Here is a 15933-nt window from a genome sequence, read left to right on the forward strand (position 1 = left end):
GCTTAAATACGGGTCATCTGGTCACCCTAGGCATGCCCCCTATGCTGGGCCTTGACAGCAGACCTGTGGCTGTCATGAGCAGTGCCTGGGCCATGGGGATTCTCCCCTGGCCAAAGACAGGGCTTCTATATAGGGTTGCCAACAGTCTAATCACACAAACCCAAACACCATTTCCCCGTCCCCTGCCCCGCCCTTTCCCCAAGGCCCCTCCCCTGCTCTGAGGTCCTGCCCCACTCACTCCATCCCCCCTCCCTCACTCACCTTCACCGGGCTGAGGCAGGGGGTTGGGGTGCAGGAGGGGGTGCGGGCTCTGGGCGGGGGCTAAGGGGTTCGGAGTGTGGGAGAGGGTGTGGGGTACAAGCTCTGGGAGGAAGTTTGGATGCTGGAGGGATCTCTGGGCTGTGGCAGGGGGTTGGGGTGCAGGAGGGAGTGTGGGGTCTGGGAGGGGGTCTCAGGGCTGGGCAGGGGGTTGGGGTGCAGGAGGGGGTGCAGGCTCTGGGCTGGGGCCAAGGGGTTCAGAGTGTGGGAGGGGGCTCTGGGCTGATCCTGGGGCAGGGGGTTGCGGTGTAAGAGGGGGTGTGGGATACAAGCTCTGGGAGGAAGTTTGGGTGATGGAGGGGTCTCAGGACTTGGGCAGGGGGTTGCAGTGCAGGAGGGGGTGTGGGCTCCAGTAGGGGGTCTCAGGGCTGGGCAGGAGATTGGAGTGCAGGAGGAGGTAAGTGGTGTGGGTTCTGGGAGGGAGTTTGGGTGCAGGAGGGGCTCTGGGGTGGGGCAGGGTGCAGGAGGGGATGCGAGGTGCAGGCACTGGGAGGGAGTTTGGGTGCAGGATGGGGCTCAGGGCTGGGGTCGGGGATTGGAGTGCAGGAGGGGGCGAGGCTCCGGCCCGGCGGTGCTTACCTCGGGTGGCTCCTGGTCGGTGGCACAGTGGGGCTAAGGCAGGCGCCCTGCCTGCATTGGTCCCACGCACTTTAGTAGCCTCCGGGAGATAGAGCCCGATTGCAAGTGACTCCTGGCAAAACCGGTAGGGTTGGCAACCCTAGAACTTCTATAACCCCTGTATATCTGCACAGTGCTGTGCAGTGGCCACAGAGGGAGAATAAACCTTCCCTCGGATTCTAGTCTATTCTGTTTAAAACACATTTAATTTGTTCATAGGCTATTCGATGACATTCTTCCCCAGTGTCTGACTGCCTCACAAAAAGGAATTCATTTATCTTCACCAGCCACTTCACAGATGGGAAGCTGAGGTTCGGGGGGGTCAAGTGACTTGCCCAAGGTCCCTCAGGAAATATGTGACAGAGTCAGGAACAGAAGCCAAATCCCCTGATTCCGTAATTCCAGCTCTGCCACTACCTCCCCTGTCACCTTTCCTCTCTGAGCCTTATTGGTAAAATGGAGATAGTGATATTGAGCCACTTTGCAGAGGCCTGTGGAGAGGCTAAATTACTGTTTCCAAAGGCATAAACAACAAAAACACCACCCCCCACAGAAAGCCTTTTCTTTGATGATTTTAACATTGGCATTTAAATTACATCCAAGGTGTGCTGGATGCTTCACAGCCCAAAGCCCTGTTTTGGAGTACCTGGCCCCATACACAGGCAAACTGCCACTTGGGAATTCCCTCTGATCCTGGGGGCTTCCCCAGGCTAGCTAGTGCTGGCAGAGCAGACCGCAGCCTCTGGTACAGGGGTTTGCCAGGAATTACAACAGGGTGTGGCTGGAATGCACTATGCTAGTCTGGGCAGCTGTATATTAGAGCAGTCCCCTAGGGGCTGCTTTAATTTATGCCAGAGACTGGAACACAGACTCCAGGGAAACCAGCATGCTCCTTCCATTCACCACCTCGCTGCTGGAGCCAGCTCAGGACCAGAAGACTGGGGTGTCATGAGAAACTTCAGATTTTGATTTTAGACTCTTGCGTACTGGCTCTTTTGGTACATTTTCAAACAACGTGCTGAAGTCATTTCTGTTCATAGCCAGTTTTGCAAAAACCCTTTCAAAATAGCAAAACTCACATGTTAGGCCTTGTAACTCCATCTAGCCCTCACAACGCTATTTACAGGTGTGAAGAAAACTAAGAGGAGGGGAGAGTGCAAAGGGGCATTTACAGAGAGGTCACTGGGGTGACTGACGTTGTCCATAGATCCTATTTCCCCCATAACACCCACTGCCTTCCCACACTGGAGGAGTTTCCCTTTATAATAGTGTAATAGTATAGGACAGGATCATCTGGGGGTTCTGGCCTGCAGTGGCCTCTCTCTCTGACATTTTGCTAGTTAGTGTATTATCATTTTCTGAATGTAGAGGAGCCTAGGAAAGGAAGTGCAAGGTTCCCCAGTGCCCATCGCACACTCATGCTTGTTACCAGGAGCCCCACTCACTGCTGCAGAGGAAGGCAAAACCCTCCCAAGAACCCCATGCAATCATCTGATGAAGAACAACTGCAAATAACATGCCCCCCACACCCTAGTTCCAGCAGTGCCGTGCATCCAGTGCCTCATTTGTGCCAGGGCTGAGCCCTGGCACTTCTAGGCTTGGCAGTTCATAGCCTCGGCACCTCTGTCATTACAAATTAAGCACTGAGTGCATCCCCACATCATAGTCCACCCAGGAATCCCCTGGGACACCTCACAATTACTCATCCTGGGAGAGACTGTTGGTTGCCTCCTCCCCTGAGGAAGGAGCCAACTTAGCTATGTAATGCAGCCACAGCCTCTCTGGGAAGAGGAAGGGTGTTGGGGGTGGGGGAGGGAGAGCAGATGTGGGCTTAAGACATCTGTACAAAATCTCATCTCGCTGAAGACATTGCACAGCGCTCTGCACCTGGTGTCCTCTGGGTTATTAGTGAGGAGGCTGCCTGCGCCCTGGGAACATGCAGCTAAAAATAGAGAGGAGGATCTTAGCAACATATTAAAGGGAAACCAAGCAGGGAGAAGCTGACCTTGGGCTCCACCACAATGGGGGAGAGCTGGGTAATTACTGGACATTTGACGGAAAGGGAAAGGCAAGACTGTGGGGTAATTTAATCATGGGGGTGATCAGGAATTACTGAAATACTCCTCTCTCTCCACAGTGCAGCCTTCTGTCCCTCCCCCCCCGCCCTTTCTCCCCCCACACTCACACATTTGTACAGGCTAGCTGGCTGCTCCGCAAACATTTGCACTTTACTCATAGCTCCCTGCCAGGCTTCAACCCAACCAGCTAAGTGTTAAACGTCTACACTGCTTTGTCTACACCAGAGTTCTAGAACGAGTTAAACCTGTCTAGGCTAGGTGTGAGCATATGACAGCTAATACATGCTAGCTATCACGTTTGAAAAATTTAGGATAGACAGGGTGTAGACTTCTGACGTATGCCATACTGGTCAACCTAAAGCAGGGATCGGCAACCTTTGGCGTGTGGTCCACCCTGGCAGGCCAGGACGGTTTTTGTTTACCTGCCGCGTCCGCAGGTTTGGCCGATCACAGCTCCCACTGGCCGCAGTTCGCCGCTCCAGGCCAATGGGGGCTGCGGGAAGCAGCGCGGGCCAGTGGATGTGTTGGCCACCACTTCCCACAGCTCCCATTGGCCTGGAGCGGCGAACCACAGTCAGTGGGAGCTGCGATCAGCTGAGGACGCAGCAGGTAAACTGGCAGGCCGCATGCCAAAGGTTGCCGATCCCTGACCTAAAGCCTAGGCTCCCCCTATGTAGCATATGCTAAAGCCTGGTGCATACTAGGCTTTCCAATGTGTGCCTTAGCATACGAATACATGCTAAATCAGATCTTAAATCCTAGCCTAGATCAGGCCTTAGGTATGTCTACACCGCCACCAGAGGTGTGATTGTAGCTTGTGCAGCCATAACTGAGCTAGCCTTGATCTAACTAGCATGGCTAAAAATAGCAGTCAAGACCCAACAGCCTGGACCCTGGTGCAGGCTAGGAACACAGGTATGTCCCACAGTTCCAGGCGAGTTTGTACAGCCCATGGTGTGAGTCCATACTACCGCAACTTCACTGCTATTTTTAGCTTCGCTAGCTAGATTAACGCTAGGATGGGTCCACGCTGCAATTACACCTCTGACTGCAGTGCTGACATGCCCTTAGCTAGAATGTGTCAGCTAACACCTTGTAACCCCGGTCAAGACAAACCCACAGATCACAGCTCCCTTCTTCTTCCCAACACACACTGACTCCATCCAGCCTTTCTGTTGTCCACTTGCTGTCTCAGTGCAGGGGGAGTCCGCCAATAAGCAAGAGGAAATGTACAACATTTTGTTTACTTTGAAGCTTTATTCTTCCCCTGGAGACTAAATAAAACAACCAATAGCCCAGGAAATATTGCTTCCCTTCACACCATGAACCACCTGGGACAGGAGGCACATAGACCATCATATCTCTGGTCTCCTAGCCCCAGAAGTCACAAACATCCTCTCAGCTTCTCAGTAAAGCCCAGGAAGTTACTAGACATGTGGAGCAGGCAAAAACTGAAGAACGGGGAAAAAGTCACTAAAACGGGTTCTGACAGCTGGTCCTTTGAGGGTATCCTGTAATCCAGTGAGGGTTTTTTCCCTGTGAAAATTTTCAACAAAACCCAAAAGGTTTTCATCAAAAACTGAAAAATTGTCAGTTTTTTAAAGAAAAAAGTTGGAGAAATCTTTTTTTTCCACCTTTGTTTAAAAGGCATTCCCCAACATTTTCAATTAAGAGAGAAAAGTTTGGGTGAAAATGTCTGTTGCGCCAATGAGCCACTGTTCACCTAAAAAATATTGGAGGAAAATTTCCCAACTAGCTCTAGTAACCAAACACATCCCACATGTTAAATGCAACAGCCTTATTTCACACTGCACCAACGACAACCCTGCCGTACAGCCACTACCAGCCCCACATCTCAAGACCAGCCATGGAGTCTGCTCCCAGCGGGCACCGGTGCGACTTTGGTAGTACCTGGGTCTCTCTCTAACTGTTTTTAGTGATAATGAAGGGTACCAGTTGACTCCACTGCAGACAGAAGACCTCTAATCCCCAGAAATAATCCAGCCTGGGCAGCAGCAGGGCAGGGTTTCCATGCTGTAACACACACACATGCCACTCTGATGTGCTTTGGAAAGCCTGTAGTTTGAGGGGAGGTCAGTCTCCATAGGCCAGCCTTTGGTGAATTATGGGGAAGGCTGGCAAGATACAGACACCCCTCCATTAGGAACCAAACGGAGGTATGCCCCCACCCCCAACTCATTCTACAATGGCTTTGTGCCATTGCTGACCTGGAGCTGGATTTGAACCAGCAAACTAGAAGTGCAGAGAGTCATTGCTAAAGGGTCCATAAGCACCTAGCTCATGAGAATGGCTCCTCCCTGCAGAGCAATTCATGCTGAAGCCATTCCCTATACATGTGCCTTTTACAGGCACCCCTTTGAGTTCTGCAACAAAAACTCAAAAGACCTATTTGTGCCGCAAAACGGGAAGAAGCCTCCTGATCCAGTAACTTCCCTACAGCGGGCTCCTCATTGTTTTTGCTCCTGCCTCAGCCCCAGGGCGGAAGGGTTTTCACTTTGTTGGCTAAGATAATTTGGCACTTCTCAAAAGGAAATTTGCTACAAAGGGTAAAGTACCTTCCTGTGCACAAAGAGCCCCTTTCAGAGAGGAACGATGCTTCAGTGCACGTTTTATACCCACAAATCCGACCCCGGACAAGGACAAAGCCGGAGATAAGAACGCTTAATTGCTGAAGAAATGAAAAGGTAAAAAGCACATCCGCAAGCAAAATGACTCTGCCACTGACACAGCCTGCAGCAGCTGTGGGGAGCTCACTGCACACATGGCCTGCTCGGATCCTGCATCATGTGTCCTTAGGTTCTCTCCCCCTGGGTTACCATGGAAGACAGAGGAGTTGTTCCCTTGTCACACCTGCAAGTCCCAACCTGAAGCCATCCTCCACCCTTTGTGGCAGCGCTGTTAGCTGCTCCTGAGAGAGTCAGTAAGAGAGAGGATTGGGAATCAGCAGTAGGAGCAGATGGGTTCTGAGGAAAGTAAGATTCGGTTTTTATGCAACCATCCCTGGTCACAAGAAAGAGGGAAGAACAAAGCATGTAGGGCTATTCAGAGCAAAAGTGATGCTAAAAGGAACGTTTTCCAGAAAGCACCAGCAGCTTCACTGCAGAGATGATGTTGGGGAGCCCAGTTGGGTCCCATCTGGTCCATCCATCCAGAGATCAATGAGGGATTGTTCCTTACACTATGTTCTCCAGGGCTTGCTCTGATCCCTGTTCATATGTTCCAAGCGATGGGGCTTCTGCTATTTCCACTTTTCCTAAAACTTGGGAAATTTTCCCTCATGTTGAGCCTATATTTTCTTTTGCTGCTTTTAATTCCTTTATACCTTGTTATACCACTTTGGAGCACCCTCAATAATCCCTTGCTCATCAGACCTCCCAGGGAACACTAGCGAGGTGCCATTTAACGATACAAATTAGACTCTTTGAATTCATCCTCACAACTCAATCACTCCACCTATTTGCTCACAGCCTGGATTGACTAAATCACAGATTTTAATCATGATTTAAATTAGCAAGCAGGAAACCTTGATTTAAATTTTTGTTTTTAATCCTGCTTCACATATGAACCTTTTAGTTATTTTTCTAAAGAAAAGCTATATAATAAAAATGACCCTAATATATATTTATTCGGAGTCTTAATTTTTGCTTTATTATTACGGTAGAAAATGGCAAATGCTGCATTTCTTATTTACGAGATCATCCTTTTTTGCTCATGATTTGTGTCAAGCTGTATTTGCATGGAAATTGCAATTCAATTAAAAATGCACAAAATGGCATTTTAAAATGGTTTATTATCAGTTAAATAAACTAACCTTAAATGTGCTGGGCACATAGGAAAAAAAGTTGATCAAAACACATTTTGTATTTAAAACTATCTGATTTATTAAACAAAGGATGTTCTAACTGGCGTTAGGGAATTGACAGATTGTTTCTAGTCACCATGGGCCATATTTTCAAAAGGTATTTAGGAACCTCATGGGATTTCAATGGGAGTTAGGTGCGTAAATTCCTTAAAAACCCCATGAGGACGAGGCACCTATCAGCATCTTTAGGCATCTAAATACACCTTTGAAAATCTGGCCCGATATCCTTCAGGGTTTTAGCATCAATAGATCTCATATTCTCCCAGCTGGATTTTATTAATCGATTGGAAGAGCAAGACAAGCTTTTCTGGTTTTTCAACTCCCAGTTGGTTTCTTAACTTTGAATGAACCAGCCCAAATTAAATAAATATTCTCTCTCCCTCTGCTTGCTAAACTGAAACCAAAAGGAACGAAGTTCCAAAATTCCAAAACTGCCACCCTTAAATCTTTTACTGACATCAGGAATCATAACATTCAAAAACCGGTAGGAGAACACTTCAACCTCTCTGGCCACTCAGTAGAAGATTTAAGGGTGGCAATTTTGCAACAGAAAAGCTTCAAAAACAGACTCCAGCAAGAAACTGCTGAGCTTGAATTAATATGCAAACTAGATACCGTTAACCTGGGTTTATCCTCACACCTTCTTGTCAACTATCTAAATGGGCCATCCTGATTATCACTACAAAAGTTTTTTCTCCTGCAGATAATAGCTCATCTTAACTAATTAGCCTCTCACAGTTTGTATGGAAACTTCCAACTTATCTGTATGTATATATCTCTATATCTATCTATCTATATCTATCTATCTTCTTACTATATGTTCCATTCTATGCATCCGATGAAGTGGGCTGTCGCCCATGAAAGCTTATGCTCAAATAAATTTGTTAGTCTCAAATACTCCTGTTCTTTTTGCAGATACAGACTAACACGGCTGCTACTCTGAACCTGTCATTATGCAAGGCACTGAATTTAGCTGTATGGAATGGAAATCCCTCAACTTCATGAAAAAACTCATACAGATACAGACAGACCTCATCTTCCTTTCCAAATGCAAATGAAAATAGGTTTTTCCAAAAAGAACAACGTATTCAACTAAAAAATATCAGATTTTTTTATCCACCTTGCTTGATCATTTCTGTTGTTCTTTGTACCTCTGCCCTCTCCTCCAATCTATCCACATCTCTAGGGCATTACCCAAAGTAACCAATATTCCAGATGTGGTCACACTGGTGCCATCGAGATAGGGACTGTCAGCCCTGTGACATGAACCAACTGTGTATACAACCCAAAAATCGCACTGGTATTTTTGCTACCCTGTTGCTTTACAAGCTGATAAACGCAATCTGCTATCCCCTCTCATCTGCAGAAATCTCCCAGCATTACCCGCTTTCTACATCTGTCCCCCCATATTCAGTGGGTTCCAAGAATAACGATACACATCCAATTTAATATTATTTCCTAAGTGTCAACAACTTTCCCTCTGCTGCACAAAACACAAATGAAGAAAGTCTCTGCTCCAAAGACCTTACAGTCTACAAGGCACACACAGGCATGATGAGAAGCACTGATAGACCCCAAGGAAGATTGTTTCTCCATCTTGTCTCCTGCCTATGCATCTAACTCCCAAGCCCTTCTGGAAAATTTGATATAAAACTTCAGTAGAACCCAGAGTTCTCAAGTTGAGACCTGTTGTGCTAAGCACTATACAAACACATATGGAGGCATGGTCTCTGGGCATTCATGCAAACGCCGTAATTCAGAATCATTCACAAATTTGTGCTGATTTATTCCTCCCCCTTTGCTAGCTGATTAGTAATAATGTGCCTAACACAGATCTCTGGAGTTCTCCACTGGACACCGCCCTCAACTTCGTACATTGCCATTTTATCATTATTCTCTGATTACAGCCTACAAGTTTGCCTTTTCAGTTAAGATTCCACAAAGTACCATATCCAGTGCTTTACTAGATACCACTGCCTTTTTGCAAGAGTTTGGGTGTTAACCACAGTCTCCCAGCTGAACAGCAGCTCAGGTAATTACATTATGCCTACCTAGAATTCCAACTCTTGTGTTGCTGCGTGCTGTTACACAGCCCTGGTCTACACTAGGAGTTGAGGTCGAATTTAGCAGTGTTAAATCAATTTAACCCTGCACCCGTCCACACAACGAAGCCCTTTTTTTCAATTTAAAGGGCTCTTAAAATCGATTTCCTTACTGCACCCCCAACAAGGGGATTAGGGCTGAAATTGGCCTTGCTGGGTCAAATTTGGGGTACTGTGGACACAATTAGACAGTATTGGCCTCCATGAGCTATCCCAGACTGCCCCATTGTGACAGCTCTGGACAGCACTCTCAACTCAGATACACTGGCCAGGTAGACAAGAAAAGGCCCGCCAACTTTTGAATTTCAATTTCCTGTTTGGCCAGCATGGCAAGCTGCAGGTGACCATGCAGAGCTCATCAGCAGAGGTGACCATGCAGAGCTCATCAGCAGAGGTGACCCTGATGGAGTCCCAGAATCGCAAAAGAGCTCCAGCATGGACTGAACAGGAGGTACGGGATCTGATCGCTGTATGGGGAGAGGAATCCGTGCTATCAGAACTATGTTCCAGTTTTTGAAATGCCAAAACCTTTGTCAAAATCTCCCAGGGCATGAAGGACAGAGGCCATAACAGGGACCCGAAGCAGTGCTGCGTGAAACTTAAGGAGCTGAGGCAAGCCTACCAGAAAACCAGAGAGGCGAACGGTCGCTCCGGGTCAGAGCCCAAAACATGCCGCTTCTATGATGAGCTGCATGCCATTTTAGGGGGTTCAGCCACCACTACCCCAGCCGTGTTGTTTGACTCCTTCAATGGAGATGGAGGCAACACTGAAGCAGGTTTTGGGGACGAGGAAGATGATGATGATGAGGTTGTAGATAGCTCAAGCAAGCAAGCGGAGAAACCAGTTTTCCTGACAGCCAGGAACTGTTTCTCACCCTGGACTTGGAGCCAGTACCCCCCCGAACCCACCCAAGGCTGCCTCCTGGACCCGCCAGGCGGAGAAGGGACCTCTGGTGAGTGTACCTTTTAAAATACTATACATGGTTTAAAAGCAAGCATGTTTAATGATTAATTTGCCCTGGCATTCACGGCTCTCCTGGAAGTATTCCCTAAGCCTTTGCAAAAGGTTTCTGGGGAGGGCAGCCTTATTCCATCCATCATGGTAGGACAATTTACCACTCCAGGCCAGTAGCACGTACTCGGGAATCATTGTGCAACAAAGCATTGCAGTGTATGTTTGCTGGCGTTCAAACAACATCCGTTCTTTATCTCTCTCTGTTATCCTCAGGAGAATGATATCATTCATGGTCACCTGGTTGAAATAGGGTGCCTTTCTTAAGGGGACATTCAGAGGTGCCCATTCCTGCTGGACTGTTTGCCTGTGGCTGAACAGAAATGTTCCCCGCTGTTAGCCACGGGGAGGGTGGAGGGGCTAGCCACGTGCTGGGGGGAGGCAAAATACAACCTTGGAACGAAAGCACATGTGCTGTGTATGTAATGTTAACAGCAAGGTTTACCATGAAAGAGTGTACCCATTGTTCTAGAAAATGTGTCTTTTTAAATACCACTGTCTCTTTTTTTTTCTCCACCGGCTGCATGTGTTTCAAGGATCACAGGATCTTCTCCTTTCCAGAGACTAGCGAAGATCAGAAGGCGAAAAAAAACGCACTCGCGATGAAATGTTCTCTGAGCTCATGCTGTCCTCCCACACTGACAGAGCACAGACAAATGCGTGGAGGCAGACAATGTCAGAGTGCAGGAAAGCACAAAATGACTGGGAGGAGAGGTGGCGGGCTGAAGAGAGGGCTGAAGCTGAAAGGTGGCGGTAGCGTGATGAGAGGAGGCAGGACTCAATGCTGAGGCTGCTGGACGATCAAACTAATATGCTCCAGCGTATGGTTGAGCTGCAGGAAAGACAGCAGGAGCACAGACCGCCGCTTCAGCCCCTGTGTAACCAACTGCCCTCGTCCCCAAGTTCCATAGCCTCCTCACCCAGATGCCCAAGAATGCGGTGGGGGGGCCTCCAGCCACTCAGCCACTCCACCCCAGAGGATTGCCCAAGCAACAGAAGGCTGGCATTCAATAAGTTTTAAACTTTTAAAGTGCTGTGTGGCCTTGTCCTTCCCTCCTCCACCACCCCTCCTGGGCTACCTTGGTAGTTATCCACCTATTTGTGTGATGAATGAATAAAGAATGCATGAATGTGAAGCAACAATGACTTTATTGCCTCTGCAATGTGGTGATTGAAGGGAGGAGGGGGGGGGTGGTTAGCTTGCAGGGAAGTAGAGTGAACCAAGGGGCGGGGGGTTTCATCAAGGAGAAACAAACAGAACTTTCACACCATAGCCTGGCCAGTCATGAAACTGGTTTTCAAAGCTTCTCTGATGCGCACCGCACCCTCCTGTGCTCTTTTAACCGCCCCGGTGTCTGGCTGCACGTAACCAGCAGCCAGGCGATTTGCCTCAACCTCCCACCCCGCCATGAACGTCTCCCCCTTACTCTCACAGATATTGTGGCGCGCACAGCAAGCAGTAACAACAGTGGGAATATTGCTTTTGCTGAGGTCTAACCAAGTCAGTAAACGGCGCCAGCGCGCTTTTAAACGTCCAAATGCACATTCTACCATCATTCTGCACTTTGCTCAGCCTGTAGTTGAACAGCTCCTGACTACTGCCCAGGCTGCCTGTGTATGGCTTCATGAGCCATGGCATTAAGGGGTAGGCTGGGTCCCCAAGGATAACTATAGGCATTTCAACATCCCCAATGGTTATTTTCTGGTCTGGGAATAAAGTCACTTCCTACAGCTTTTGAAACAGACCAGAGTTCCTGAAGATGCGAGCATCATGTACCTTTCCCGGCCATCCCACGCTGATGTTGGTGAAACATCCCTTGTGATCCACCAGTGCTTGCAGCACTATTGAAAAGTACCCCTTGCGGTTTATGTACTCGCCGGCTTGGTGCTCCGGTGCCAAGATAGGGATATGGGTTCCGTCTATGGCCCCACCACAGTTAGGGAATCACATTGCAGCAAAGCCAACCACTATGACCTGCACATTTCCCAGGGTAACTACCCTTAATATCAGCAGATCTTTGATTACGTTGGCTACTTGCATCACAGGAGCCCCCACAGTAGATTTGCCCACTCCAAATTGATTCCCAACTGACCGGTAGCTGTCTGGTGTTGCAAGCTTCCACAGGGCTATTGCCACTCGCTTCTCAACTGTGAGGGCTGCTCTCATCTTGGTATTCTTGTGCCTCGGGGCAGGGGAAAGCAAGTCACAAAGTTCCATGAAAGTGCCCTTACGCATGCGAAAGTTTCGCAGCCACTGGGAATCATCCCAGATCTGCAACACTATGCGGTCCCACCAGTCTGTGCTTGTTTCCCAAGCCCATAATCGGCGTTCCACCGCATGAACCTGCCCCATTAGCACCATGATGCCCACATTGCCAGGGCCCGTGCTTTGAGAGAAGTCTGGGTCCATGTCCTCATCACTCTCGTCATCGCGCTGACGTCGGCTACTCGCCCAGTTTCGCTTTGCCAGGTTCTGGTATATATATACCAGTATATATACATATACTGCTGGATAATGTGTGTGGTATTTAATGTACTCCTAATTGCCAAAGCAATCTGAGTGGGCTCCGTGCTTACCGTGGTATGGCGTCAGCACAGAAAAAAGGCGTGGAACGATTGTCTGCCGTTGCCCTGACGGAGGGAGGGGCGACTGACAACATGGCTTACAGGGTTGGCTTACAGGGAATTACAATCAACAAAGGGGTAGCTTTGCAAGAAACTGAATGGCCCCCTCAAGGATAGAGCTCAAAACCTCAAGGATAGAACTCAAAACTGGGTTTAGCAGGCCATTGATTTCACAGAGGGAAGAAGGGAGGGAGGAGAAAATGAATACAAAACAAATCTGGTCTATTTCTTGTTTTCATAGAATCATAGAATATCAGGGTTGGAAGGGACCCCAGAAGGTCATCTAGTCCAACCCCCTGCTCAAAGCAGGACCAATTCCCAGTTAAATCATCCCAGCCAGGGCCACTTCATCTATCTTTATAGATAGATTGAAGTTTTGAGCCACTTCATCTATCTTTATACATCTTGCTGGCAGTAGACTGTGCAGTACGACCACCAGCCATCGTCATCTCCTGGGTGCTCAGCAGAAGACTGTGCAGTTTGACTACTGGCCATCGTCTTCTGCTAGATGCAGATTAAAAGACAGTGCATTGCCTGTAGGACTCAATCGCCATGAGACGAAACTTAAAAGGGAAATGACCTGGCTGAGTCACTCCCATGTTTGCCCAGGTGCCCCGACCTCATCGAGGTCGGTTAAAAGAGCACCCAGGACTACATTGATGATGGCTACCAGTCATACTGCACTGTCTGCTGCCAAAAGGCAATAAGCTGCTGCTGTGTAGCAATGCAGTACTGTATCTGCCAGCACCCAGGAGACATACGGTGACGGTTAGCTGAGTGGGCTCCATGCTTGCTGTGGTATGGCGTCTGCACAGGTAACTCAAGAAAATAGGCGCAAAATGATGGTCTGCCCTTGCTTTCACGGAAGGAGGGAGGGAAGGGGGGCCTGACGATATGTACCCAGAACCACCCGCGACAATGTTTTAACTCCATCAGGCACTGGGATTTCTACCCAGAAATCAAATGGGCGGCGGAGACTGCAGGAACTGTGGGATAGCTACCCACAGTGCAACACTCCGGAAGTAGACGGTTGCCTCGGTACTGTGGACACACTCCGCCGTCTACATGCACCTAGAGCATTTGTGTGGAGACACACACAATCGACCGTATAAAAACACTTTCTACAAAACCGACTTCTATAAATTTGACCTAATTTCGTAGTGTAAACATACCCACAGCCATGTTCCACCAAGAGGTGGCTGCATTTCTGTAGTGAGCAAACAGATACAGGTATATATGTTTGCAGAATTTCCCAGGAAAGGCACAATATAAATGTAAGATTATTGTCTAGATATAATATTTTGAGCAATCCCCCTTCATCCACTCATTTGTAATTCAATCCAAAAAAAGTTATCAAATCCATTTGGCATGATTTAGGCCAAGATCAAACCAAGCTCTCTGGTGCTTGTGGTTCAATTATCTTCCACTGGCTTTCAGATTCACTCTCAACATTTATCCCATTATTTTACTAAGGAGTGAAGTTAAGATAATCAGACAGAAATAGTCAGAATCACTCTTTTTAGCCTATCGGTGCCACGTTTTAGTAATAACAATAAGGTTCATCCCCATTTCTCTGTAACATTTCAAAAAGAGCTGCCAGTCATTCGGTAAACTCATCAGCCAACCCCTCCGACATGCTGGGATTAAAGTCTGTCCACCAAGCTTCTTATACTGATGCCTATCACTGATGAATATCTGGGCTGCTACTACCCAGACCTACTAATTCATATACAGTCAGTTTTTCCACATCTTCCTTTTACTACCTGTTTTTTATCAGTAGCTTTGGTCACAAGGTGAATTTTTTTTCCTTATTGTCTAACCCCCTTTTCATTTTCCTGCTAAGAGACCCATTTAAAAGGCAGTTGTTTTGTTCAGCCATATGCAAGTCACTGTTTCCCCTCCTTGTTTGTTAAAGGGCCTTTTTTCTCTAGGATTGCTATAGATTTGCTCCCATTCCACTGATTTCTCCCCCACTCAAACACATAGTGGGTTTCCATGCAGTTTGATCCCATGTCCTATAAGCCCACTAGTGACTGCTGTCTTGAAGCCAGAGGGGTAGAGTCAAGGTTTCCTTCCATTATCTTAGCTGTTCTAAATCCTTTGCAAGACAACACACAGGTCCTGCCACAAGAACAGGCAAAATACAGCCCCTGGCCACCCCCACCTTTTACAGAGAGCATGGGTGGATGTAGCCTCCCACTTCAATGGGTACACTAGAGGGAAGGTATGGGGGGTGTCAGGGCTCAGACCTGTTAGGTTGCTGCCCTCTCTGTGGGGGTAGGTGGATTCTGCCCTGCCTGAGGCTGGGGGAGCCACTCCTGGTCCCACCTTTCCTTGAGTTCCAGCCCTGCTACCAGTGGGAGCAGTATCCCTGCCCCTGACCCTCCCTCTGGGCTCTCTGCCTGACAGGTTGCCTCAGGCCTGGAGTGATAATGCCAGCAGTAGCAACAGGTGTGATCTGGGTCCAGTCAGGGTGGACAAGTTGCTCCTCACGCTATTGATGGCAGGTGTCAAACCTGAGTGGTGCTGTGACCCTGTGTGTCAGGTTGCAACGTCACTCACTCAAATCTGTCATCATGAAGGGGCAGCCTGGGCCAAACCCAAAATCCAGGCCCTTGCACCCACAGAAATCATTGCATATTTGTAATCTGGGCCAGATTTCTGTGGGTGCAGTTGAACCCATGAACCCACGCTAAAGTCTACCCTGCTTGAGGGGTGCAGCATATGGAAATGTAGATGCCAGCATGTCATACTCCCTCCTACGCAAGCACAGGTCATTTGGATCAAGGAGGAGCATGACATTCTGGAACCTGCAGCCGCTATGGTCTCCACCTCCAGGGGCAAGGTCGCTGCAATCTGCTGCATTTAATGCCAATGTGGTGAAACATTTGTGCTCCTGACAAGTTGCAAACCCTGCCCTGATTCAGGCTATACTTTGACTCACCTCTCCTGTGAGGGATATTGTCCTTTGGAGGCAACACACCTTCCTGCGCATTGAATTATTAAACTTAGCCTCAGTCTTGAGGCATCTGAAATCACATTCCCTGTTCCCATCCCATGGAAGGCTGAGATCTCCGGTGATCATACACCTTGGGGTGGTGGGGAAAGGGCTTTGCCCTTTCTGGCAAGCCAAGGAGGAAACTAAAAACCTGTGTCTCTCTCAAGTGGCTGCTGTTACCCATTATGTCATTCAGAGCTCTCAGTAGGATGAGGTGTGGACAGGCTACATGGATACATTTTGGATAAAATGTAATGTAATTACATATTACCTTGGACATGACCAACTCCAAGGGACTC

General features: G+C 48.3%; 1 protein-coding gene across 1 annotated transcript in view; it reads right to left on the minus strand.

The window, feature by feature from the left end:
• The window catches only part of ISM2 (isthmin 2), a 52869-nt gene that overhangs the window by 36333 nt on the left and 603 nt on the right, over window positions 1-15933 (minus strand). The window lies entirely within an intron of this gene.

The sequence above is a fragment of the Lepidochelys kempii genome, chromosome 6 (assembly GCF_965140285.1).
Source record: "Lepidochelys kempii isolate rLepKem1 chromosome 6, rLepKem1.hap1, whole genome shotgun sequence".
NCBI classification, from domain to species: domain Eukaryota; kingdom Metazoa; phylum Chordata; order Testudines; family Cheloniidae; genus Lepidochelys; species Lepidochelys kempii.